Raw genomic sequence first — 9,090 nt, 5'->3', positions numbered from 1 at the left:
GTCTCTTTTCTTTCTTTTTTTTTATTTTTTGTTTTTTATTTTTGAGATGGAGTCTCACCCTGCTGCCCAGGCTGGCAATTTCAGCTCACTGCAACTTCCGACTGCTGGGTTCAAGTGATTCTCCTGCCTCAGCCTCCTGAGTAACTGGAATTACAGGTGCATGCCACCATGCCCAGCTAATTTTTTGTATTTTTAGTAGAGACGGGGTTTCACCAATTTGGCCACACTGGCTTCGAACTCCTAATCTCAAGTAACCCACTCGCCTCAGCCTCCCAAAGTGTTGGGATTACAGGCATGAGCCACCGTGCCCAGCCTCTCTCTCTTTTTTCTAAAAAACTTTTATTATGGAAAAAAATTGAACATCTGTAAACTGAGTATAGTAATATAATGAACAACTATATATTCAACATCCAGCCTCAACCTTGATTAACATTTTGCCATTTTTGTTTCATTTATGCCCACTCCTTCCCCCACTTATTTGCATAGTTTTTCGATGTACAATTTTATGCATGTTGAAATGCATGAATCTTATCTGTATGGTTTTGACAAATTTGTTTCACAACTGTAACACACATTCCTATGAAAATATTAAATATTTTTATCACCTCACAAAATTTATGCTTTTACCCAATTAGTAGCCCCTTCCTAGGGCAACTGCTGTTCTGATTTTTTTTCACCATAGGTTAATTTTGCCTGCTGGAGAATTTTATATGAATGGAATCACAGTATGGACTTTTTTGTGTACAACCTCCTGTAGTCAAGCTTAATGCCTATGAGAGGAATCCATGTTGAACAGTGTATCAATAGTTGGACTTTTTTTTTTACTGTAGAGTAGAATTTCACTGTATGAATATACCATGGTTCATTTATTCATTACCCATTAATGAACCCGTGGGTTGTTTCTGGTTTTTAGTTATTATGAATAAAACCATTGTGAATATTTATGCATAATCTTTGTGTGGACATGTGGTTTCATTTTTCTTGGCTAAGTGTCTGGTGGTGAAATTGGTGGGTCACATGATAAGTGTATATTTTACTTTATAAGAAACTGTTAAACTGTTTATGAAGATGATTGCATCATTACATATTCCTATCAGCAATGTAAGAGCATTCTAGTTGCTCCAGTTGCAACATTTAATGTTGATAGTCTTTAAAATTTTAGCCATTCTAAACGAATGGGCTGAGGTATCTCAATGTGGCTTTAGTTTGCACTTCCTTAATAATTAACAATGTTGAGCACATTTTCATGTGCCTTTTAGCCATTTGGAGATACATATATATATATAATATATGTATATATATGTATACATATATTTGATAAAGTGTCTCTTCAAGTCTTTTTTTCTGCTTTTTATTGGGCTGTTCATCTTTTGATTATTGATTTTTCAGAGTTGTTTATGAACTGGATACTTCCTTGGTTGGTAATATTTTCTCCCTGTCCATGACTTGCCTTTCATTTACTAACAGTGCCTTTGATTAGAAGAAGTTTTAAATTTAGATGAGGTCTAATTTATCAATCTTTTCTTTTATGGTTATTGCTTTCTGTATCCTGTCCAAGAAATCTTTGTCTCCTCTCAAACTTCACAAGTATTCTCCTATGTTTTCTCCTAGGAGCATGGTAACTTTAGTTTTTAACATTTGTGTCTAAGAAATAATGTAATCCCTACCAAAATTCTAAAGTCATTCTTGATAGAAACAGAAAAAATTTCTAAAATTCATAATGATCCACAAAATACACCAAATCTTGAGCTAAAAGAACAGAACAAGGCTGGAGGCATCACCATCTGGTTTCAAAGTATATTGCAAAGCTATAGTAATCAAAACAGCATAGTAATGCCGTAAAAACAGACACATCGACCAATGGATCAGGATAGAAAACCCAGAAATAAAACCAGCATTTATGGTCAATTGATTTTCAACAAAAGTGACTTGATTTGTTTTCATTATGGGTAACCATGTCATTTCAGCATCACTTGTTGAGAAGGCTTTTGTTTCCCATGAATCTCTTTTCAAAACATTCCCTCACCTTCCATACCGCCATTCCCCTTCCCCTACCAAGACTGCTGCTCACTGACATCCTCCCTCTGGTCCCACAGGACCTTCCTCAAAGTGGAGGCTCCGTAGATAGAACCTCATTTTTCACAATGCTGCATCACTTATGTGAAAAAATAAAGCACTCGGAGTTAAACTGAAGTTTCAACTCTTTATTCCTACTTCCCCAAAATTAAACCATTTTGGCATGACAGGTGTGAGTCTGTACATGGTGGCTGAGACCTGTATGGTGTGTGTGGTGTCTTTGAACTCCCCCAAAGACAGACTGGATCTTACCACACTAGGCATCTTGCACAGTACAAGGCATACAGTGGTGTGGAGATGGTAGAGGAATACATGGATGCATAAATCATGAGAGGCCTTATCCAGCACCTGATTGGAGCTCATACCCAAAGTGATGCCAGCACTCTTGATCTCACACACCACAGATAAATGTGCTTAGCCTAAAGGACTTGTTCTTAGCTTGAAAGCTCCTTGGGGAAAGCATTCTTATTTATTATTTGTGCCTCCAAAACCCAGCTTAGGACTTGGTCCTGGAAAATCCTAATGCCAATTGAAATGGGTTGAATGGCCTGTGTTCAGCTGGTGATGGCTCATGGTTCTTCATCTTCTCAGTGGGCTCCTTTTGAGTTTTATGTTAACTCTACCAATGTGGAGTTGGATCTTCAGGCCAGCTTTGAAAATTATGACAGAATTCGCTCATTTGTAGTTTTCCAATCCTCCCTCCTTTCTCCAAGTCTCATGGGATGTCAACAGTGGTATTGACCATTTCTTCTGCAGGCTCCAGGTGTCCTGTGGGTTTATCTTCCATTTGCACCAGTACTTGCATCTCCCTGAAAGTACAATCTGATGGTGGGATCCTGTCTCTTTTTCTGGAGTTAATTATGATCCTCTTGGGGAATATGGAAATGCAACCAGCACCCAGGAAGCTTCTTTCTCTCCAGGTTTGTTAAACATGTCCTGTTGCTGTGTAAATAGTTTTCTTTTTTTCTCCCAAGATGGGATAGAAAATACGTTGTAATAATGAAGTGGGGAAGTGCTTGTGATGAATTAAGTGAAAGAAAAACCCAACAAATTATGAAGGGGAATATATGGCATGATTCCAATTTGTTAATAACAAAAAATAAGACCAAAGAAATATACTTCGGTAAACATGGAAAAAAAGGCTGAAATGCTATTGCTCAGCATAGGGTATTAGTGAGTTTTATTTTATTCCTTCTTCTTTTTATTTTTATACACTATTTAGAATTAACATGCTTTATTTTAAAAGTCAGAAAAATATTTATTTTAAAATTATTAACTCTTTAGTATATCGCCCTGACAAGTGATGGTAAGTGCTCTGAAGAGATCATAGTGGAGACGGACAGCCTACCAAAATGCATTCTCTCTAATAACAGGACTGAGACTGGCCCATGGCTGGTCTACACTTCCCAGTCTTCCTTGCAGCTTGATATGTCCATGTGGTTACAATAGCATGTGAGCCAAAGCGATGTAGACCACTCAGAGGCTGGGCCTTTATGGGCAGAGGTATGTCTTGTCTTGTCCACTCCCTTTAATTTTTTACAGACTGGATGCAGATGATAAGGCTCTAAGGGACAATGGAGCAATCTTCCTAAATTGCTATATGGGGGAGAATCACCTGCCAACTTGAACGACTGGTGTAGACTGCTCTGCAGCAAGGAAGTAACCTTCATATCAGCTCTGCCCTGTTCGTCATTTTTTCTTCAGGGCCTACGTGGGACCTGGCACAGAGGAGATGCTCAGTGTGTGTTTGTTGATTGGAACTAAACTTTTACTTTTCTGACATCTTTGTCACAAAGCCATGAAGAAATTACATATCCTTATGACAATTTACTTAGAGTAAATAAAATATTATTTTTGTGTAAAATGTGAGATTGCAACAATATGCTTCCATTGATTTCTCAGTCTTTGGTGCTGTAGTTGTTAAATACATTCTATCCATGTATGCGATCAACTCCAAAGTACAGCACTGCAATTTTCACTTTAAGCAGTCATAGTCTTTTAAAGAAATTAAAATAATGAAAAGTACATGGTTTGTTTTTATTTACTCACATATTTGCTATTAATAGTGCTTTTCTTTTTTTCCTATAGATCCAAGTTTATATCTGGCATCTTTTCCCTTCAGCTTCAAAAACTGCCTTTAGAATTTCTTATATTGCAAGGATGCTGGAGATGAATGATTTCAGCTTTTATTTACCTGAAATGAATGTATTTTATTCTCATTTTTACAGAGACATTCATTGGCTATTGAATTATCGGTTAACAATTTTTGTTGTTTTCCTTTAGCATATTAAAGATGTCTTTCTATTCTCTTATGGCATTCATTGCTTCTGATAAAACATCAACCTTAAATAGTATTTTTGTTTCTTTTTATGTAATATTTTTTCTTTCTGACTGCTTTCTCGCTCTCTGACTGTTTTAAGATAATACATTTGTTTCTGATGTTTGACTATGATGTGCTAAGTGTGGTTTTTCTTTGCACTTGGTGATGCTTGAGTTTTACTAAATTTATCATGTCTGCAATTTGCCGTTTTTCAATAAACCTGGGAAATTTCAAACATCATTTCTTCAAATGTGCTTTTCTGCCCTCCTCTCTCTCTGAGATCCCATTTACACATATATTATACCATTTCATATTGTCCCAAGAGCAGGTGAGTTTATTTTTTTCATTAATATTTTCCCCCTCTGTCCTTCAAATTGTATAATTTTTATTAATAAGTCTTCAAGTTCATTAACCCTTTTTTGCTGTGGTCACCAATTTGCTGTTGGTCCATCAGTAAAATTTTTACTTCAGATACACTTTTCAGTTCTAGAATTTACATTTGAATCTTCCTATATTTTCGATTTTTTTTTTTTTGCTGAAATTTGCCAGCTTTTTTTTAAGTTCCTGAATATATTTCTGATAGCTGCTTTAAAGTTCTTGTGAAACAATTCCAACATCTGGTTCATCTTGGGGTCTATTTCTATTGACAGTTTTTTATTTCTTGTTATGGGTTACATTCTTTTGCTTTTTCAGGTTTCTACTAATTTTAACTGTATGCTAGATAGTATGGATGTTAAATTGAAAGGAAGCTGCATTATGTTTTCTTCCTTTAAAGCATGTTGAGTTTTGTTCTGGTTGGCAGTTAAATTCCTTGGCTGCAGTGGCTCACATCTGTAATCTCAGCACTTTGGGAGGCTGAGGTGATGGGATTGCTTGAGCTCATGAGTTTGAGACCAGCCTGGCCAACACGGTGAAACAGTGTCTCTATTAAAAATACAAAAAAATCAGCTGGGCATGATGGCACGTGTTTATAATCCCAGCTACTTGGGAGGCTGAGGCAAGAGAATCGCTTGAAGCCAGGAGGTGGAGGTTTCAGTGAGCTGAGATCACCTCACTGCACTCCAGCCTGGGGGACAGAGCCAGACTGTCTCAAAAAAAATTACTGGAATATCCTTTTAATTCTGTCAGTCTTGCTGCTTTTATTCTTTGTTTGGTTGTATTAGGGTCCTCCAGAGAGACAGAACCAATTGGATATACACATATATGTATATGTGTGTATATATATCTATATCTATATAGATATAGAGATATACACGCATGCTCTTGTTTATTTCTTTATTTATTATAAGGAATTGGCTCATATGATTATAGAGGATGAGAAGTCTTAAGATCTTCAGTCAACAAACTGGAGACCCAGAAGAGCCAATGGAGTAAGGTCCAGTCTGAGTTCAAAGGCCTGAGAATCGGAAAAGCCAGTGGTGTCAGTGTTCCAGTCCAAGGGCAGGAGATGACTGATGTTCCAGCTCAAGGAGTCAAGCAGCCAAAGTGTCCTCTTACTCAGCCTTCTGTTCTATTCAGGTCTTCAACCGATTGGATGCCACCCATGCATGTTAAGGAGAACAGTCTGCTTGACTCAGCCTACTGATCCAAATGTTCATCTCATCCAAAAATACCCTGACAGACATGCCCAGAATAATGTCTCGCCAAATGTTTGGGCACCTCATGGCCCAGTCAAGTCAACTCATAAAAGTAACTTATCACATGGAGCTATTTTATTTCAATTTTGAACTTGCTAAAACTTTATGGCTTTTATTCTAGGGTGTGGTTCTTACTTCTTCAGTGTGAAGTCTGAGCTTCAGAGTTTTATGATTTTAAATTTTCTCTCATCATTACCTTCATGTTAGCCTGCAGGAGGACTCCCCTGATTGGTGTTTCAAGTTTGATTTGAGGATTGGGGAGGAAGGAATACAAGAGGGCAGCTCTGTGCTTGGTGGGGTGAGGGCTCTGAGGTGTAAAGTGAAGTCCTACAATGCTCAGCGAGGTCTCTCCACACTCTATGGGGTGCAACTGCAACATTCCAAGCACTGCACATTCTCTGTTACCTCCTTCAGCGCTCGGCCTTGGGTCAGGTGACCTCTGCTGGGTCTCTTGGAGTCTCACTCTGTGCACACATAGGAATCCTTGGCCAAGGGCACACACAATGAGTTCCCACAAGGCACACTCTCCTCAGGAACCTGCCCTGAACATTCCAGCGCCTTCAGCAGCTTTGAACTCTGACTTAAACCTTTTCAGTTCAGGGAGACTACTGTCTCTGGGGCCCCACCTGCCTGCATCATAGCAGAAAAAGCATCCCTAGAAAAAACTCCAGGGCAATTGTGGGGCTCACCTTGTGTGTTTTCCTTATTTCAAGGATCACAGTCTTGCTATTCAATGCCTGAAAACAATTATCTTGTGTATTTGAACTATTTTATAGTTGCTTTCAATGGGAGGGTATGTCCTATACCAGTTACACCATCATAAATGGGTGCAGAAGTAAAACTGCCATTTTGGGGCAATTGTTTAAAAATCAGAGAATCTCACATTGCCCTTTAACAAAAATACACATTTACATGAGCAGTTCATAGTTGCCTTGGCTGCTTCAGTGTCTCAGCTTTGGCAACTCTCTCACTAATAATAGCTTGCATTTCCACAGCCCTTTTCAGTGTTTAAAAACTCTCTTGGCTGGGTACGGTGGCTTACGCCTGTAATCCCAGCACTTTGGGAGGCCGAGGCGGGCAGATCACAAGGTCAGGAGATCGAGACCATCCTGGCTAACACGGTGAAACCCAGTCTCTACTAAAAATACAAAAAATTAGCTGGGTGAGGTGGCGGGAGCCTGTAGTCCCAGCTGCTTGGGAGGCTGAGGCAGGAGAACGGCGTGAACCCTGGGGAGCGGAGCCTGCAGTGAGCTGAGATCGCGCCACTGCACTCCAGCCTGGGCGACAGAGAGACTCCGTCTCAAAAAAAAAAAAAAAAACCTCTCTTGCAAATATTATTTGATTTGTTCCTTCTAACAAGGCATTCATTCATTCTGCAAATAAGATGTCAGTTATCTCAGTTAAGATAGTGAGAATTTCAACCTTGAGTTTCTAGCTCTGAATTTCGTGCTCTTTACCTGCCTGCTGCTGGCTACCCAGCACGGTGCTGGGGTGGGTAGAAGGTAGGAGACGTGGGTGCAGGTGGGCCCTCCAGGAGACTTTGCGAGATCCCACTATGACAGACTTTCCACGCTTCCTCTGGGCATTCACAGGCATGGGGTCCTGGCCTGTCCCATGCTGGCCACCCTTCCTGCCTCTGTGGAAGGTCCTCTGTCTAATTCGCTCTTACCATAGGCCTCTGATTTCAGGCAATATCTTGTTGTAGATTTTATTTATGATTTCATTGGTGACAATGACGAGGGGTTTTCATCATATACAACAAACACTTCACTGCAAATTCTCTAAGGTTTTCTCTTTCTCCTGGCTGGCACTGCATGTATCCTTTCAATTTCTCTTTTCTTTTCTTTTTTTTTTTTTGAGACGGAGCTTCGCTCTTGTCGTCCAGGCTGGAGTGCAGCTGGATAGATCTCCTATTTTGGCTGCTGTCTACTGACAAGTTTGCACTGGTGGAGGTTGAGATTTTGTGAACAAATGTTATTTTCCTCTTTAAACCAATCTTGGGGCTTTACTCCATCTCATAACAAGTGATGTTTCTGCTGCCTCTCAGTCAGTCATGCATGGTCCACTGGTTTTGTGAGCTAGAGACAAGCGATGAGCTGCACCGAGGGTCAAGGATCAGGCATTAGCGCTAACAAGTGCCCTTGCTCTGTGAAAAATTCTCCTTTTACAGAGCACAAGCAGGATTGTGTGTGAATGGACATGCTTGTTTGTCCTGTGGAGATGATGTTATGGATAGGTGACATGGATAATTCAGCCTAGTTTATATACTCAGAGGAATGAGAATTTGGAGTCTGAGTTTCAGAGACTTCCATTCTATGGTTTTAGATGTCCTCTCATCCTCGCCTCGGTGTTGGCCGCAGGAGGACTCCCCTCATTGGTGGTTCAAGTTCTATCTGAGGATGGGGGAGGAAGAAATCCAAGTGGGCAGCTCTGAGCTTGGTGGGGAGAGGGCTGCCCAATCCATGCCATGTCCAGGGGTGCACTTAAACGCACCTCTGATTAGATTCACCTAATACCATCATTGTTCTCATTTTGCCAGAGGCCCAGAGAGGAGAGGTGTGCACCAGTGGTCACACGGCTAGTGAAGAGGGGACACAGAATCCAGACCTACTCTTCTAGGGCTGGGCTGTACTTTCCATTTTGTCCTTGGCCCCAACCAGCACCACTTGACCACGGAGACTGCACAGCCCCAAGGAGCCTTGCTGCAGAACCCAAGTCACCCGCCAGAACTCCAGCAGCTCCGTGGTCGGCTGGAGAGTGGGCAGAGTCAGGCATCTGCCGGCTCTCCACTTCTGCTTTCTCCAGGAAATGAGCAGAGACCCAGCGCGAGTGATTCAGAGTGAAAGGGCACTGAAGACTGACGATGCGGGGCCAGGTCCTCTTCCCCCGAGCCTGAGGGGCTGCGGCTGGGGATGAGGAGGCCCATGCCATCTGATGTCTGCAGGCACTGACGGCCACCCCTCCAGGTAGGCCACCTTGCTCTTGGCCCAGCCAGGCCAGCCTAGAGGTGGGCATGTGGGCACCGCCTGTCAGTGTGGGGCCTACTGGCTGCCTCCT

The 9,090-nt window shown here is 41.1% G+C and overlaps 1 protein-coding gene across 2 annotated transcripts in view; it reads left to right on the top strand.

Moving 5' to 3' along the window:
* The first annotated feature begins 8,639 nt into the window (after nt 1–8,639).
* The window catches only part of WDFY4 (WDFY family member 4), a 300,852-nt gene continuing 300,401 nt past the window's right edge, over nt 8,640–9,090 (top strand). Inside the window, exon 1 of one of the 2 annotated variants that reach the window (XM_055275366.2) lies at nt 8,640–8,999. The gene's annotated coding sequence lies outside the window, so the exon portion shown is untranslated. The remainder of the gene's footprint in view (nt 9,000–9,090) is intronic. The other variant, XM_055275372.2, reaches the window with a different exon arrangement.

This window comes from Symphalangus syndactylus, chromosome 4, assembly GCF_028878055.3.
Source record: "Symphalangus syndactylus isolate Jambi chromosome 4, NHGRI_mSymSyn1-v2.1_pri, whole genome shotgun sequence".
Classification (NCBI taxonomy): Eukaryota; Metazoa; Chordata; class Mammalia; order Primates; family Hylobatidae; genus Symphalangus; species Symphalangus syndactylus.
This window is presented reverse-complemented; position numbering and strand designations above follow the sequence as displayed.